This window comes from Heterocephalus glaber, unplaced genomic scaffold (assembly GCF_053883595.1).
Source record: "Heterocephalus glaber isolate CG9 unplaced genomic scaffold, H.glaber_assembly_v1.0 deba00001733, whole genome shotgun sequence".
NCBI lineage: Eukaryota > Metazoa > Chordata > Mammalia > Rodentia > Bathyergidae > Heterocephalus > Heterocephalus glaber.
In genome coordinates, this window is record NW_028258444.1 from 10,622,357 (window position 1) to 10,624,662 (window position 2,306).

A 2,306-nucleotide genomic window follows, 5' to 3' on the forward strand; every position below is an offset into this window, starting at 1 on the left:
TTGCCTTATTATAAAAATTGTTGGCTTACACAGTATGGCCGGCGACATTAGCTAGCTCTCGCTCTACTCTCTCTAACGGGAAAGCCGAGGACTACAAGAGACTCAACTGTATCTGCCTCTATTTCCAAACAGACTCACGTTCAACTTTCGCTCAAACAAAAAAGCCGGGAAAATTTTATTAATCCTTTTAAAAAACGTTAATATAAAATTATAGCTAAAAAAGGAACCTGAACTTTATAGCAACACAGCTGGAACAATCCGCAGCGGCGGGAGAAGAGATATAATTTAGTTAATTTTCTGTGGTTGTTGGTTGTTCGCTAGTCTCACAGTGATGGAAGCTGCACATTTTTTCAAAGAGACCGAGAAGCTGCTGGAGGTATGGTTCTCCCGTCAGCAACCCGACGCCAGCCAGGGATCTGGGGATCTTCGCACTATCCCGAGATCTGAGTGGGATGTACTTTGGAAGGATGTGCAATGTTCAATCATAAGTGTGACAAAAACTGACAAGCAGGAAGCTTATGTACTCAGTGAAAGTAGCATGTTTGTCTCCAAGAGACGTTTCATTTTGAAGACATGTGGTACCACCCTCTTACTGAAAGCACTGGTTCCCCTGTTGAAGCTTGCTAGGGATTACAGTGGGTTTGACTCCATTCAAAGCTTCTTTTATTCTCGTAAGAATTTCATGAAGCCTTCTCACCAAGGGTACCCACACCGGAATTTCCAGGAAGAAATAGAGTTTCTTAATGCAATTTTCTCAAATGGAGCAGCATATTGTATGGGACATATGAATTCTGACTGTTGGTACTTGTATACTTTGGATTTCCCAGAGTCAAGTAATCAGTCAGCCAGATCAGACCCTGGAAATTCTGATAAGCGAGCTTGACCCAGGAGTTATGGACCAGTTCTACATGACAGATGGTGTTACTGCAAAGGATGTCACTCGTGAAAGTGGAATTCATGACCTGATAACAGATTCTGTCATTGATGCCACACTGTTCAATCCTTGTGGGTATTCAATGAATGGAATGAAATCGGATGGAACTTATTGGACTATTCACATCACTCCAGAACCAGAGTTTTCTTATGTTAGCTTTGAAACAAACTTAAATCAGACCTCCTATGATGACCTGATCAGGAAAGTTGTGGAAGTCTTCAAGCCAGGAAAATTTGTGATCACTTTGTTTGTTAATCAGAGTTCTAGATGTCGTACAGTGCTTTCTTCACCCCAGAAGATTGAAGGTTTTAAATGCCTTGATTGCCAGAGTGCTATGTTCAGTGATTACAATTTTGTTTTTACCAGTTTTGCTAAGAAACAGCAGCAACAGCAGAGTTGATTAAGAAAAATGAAGAAAAAACACAAACAGAGAACACACATAGAAGGTGGTGGCTGCTTTCTAGATGTTGATACCAGGGGCTATGCTTTCCATAACCACCACCTTGTAGTTGCAGAAAGCCCTAGATGTAATGATAGTGTAATCATTTTGAAGTGTATGCATTATTATATCAAGGAGTTAGATATCTTCTGTGTTTAGGTATTCTATGCCCCTCTTGCTGTGAAATTGAAGTGCATGTAGAAAAATTTTACTGTATGAAACTTTACAACACTTGTGAAAATAATTCAATTTGGTTCATGCACAGTGTACTATTTCTGCAGGTATCATCCAAGATTCCCCACAGACAAGGCTTTCATCCTCATTTGGTGTTGGCCTCAGCCTAATAATCTGGGACTGTTCTATTAAATTGCTGCCAGGATTTTATATCCAGTTACCTCCACTTTCTAGAACATATTCTCTAGTAATATTATTGAAACCAATTTCTACTTCATAAAAATGTTTTTGCAACAGCGATTAAAGTTTTTCTTCCATGAGTCAAGTCCTCCTAAGAAAATGGTTCCAGTTACTCATTTTGTGTATTACTGTTTTAATAATTGTTCCTGCATTTGTAGTCCTTGATTTCTTCCCTCACCATGGTGTCTTTCCCCCACCTCCAGGCCCCCAAATAAAAGCAATACACTGTTATACCATGGGTTTACATATTAATCTTATACCCCAGATGGGATGCGGGAGAGGTGGGGTATGGTCCCTTGGAGTTAATTTTCTTTTAAGGGGATGAGAATTGGCCTCCTTTTGAAGATGAGGAAGAAAACTGAATGTTTCCCCCAAAGAAACATCTCCACTGTTGATTAGCAAGCAGGGAAGAGTAGATCCATAGAGTTTGTAGATTGAGATAAGGGTGTACTGGCTGAACTGTGTGAAAGCCATCTGCTATTCTGCGCTTTTCAGTCAATGAAATTAAATGCTCATGGA

The 2,306-nt window shown here is 40.0% G+C and overlaps 1 pseudogene; it reads left to right on the forward strand.

The window, feature by feature from the left end:
* The first annotated feature begins 297 nt into the window (after nucleotides 1-297).
* On the forward strand, nucleotides 298-1,516 carry LOC101719860 (S-adenosylmethionine decarboxylase proenzyme 1 pseudogene; annotated as a pseudogene).
* Nucleotides 1,517-2,306: the final 790 nt, after the last annotated feature.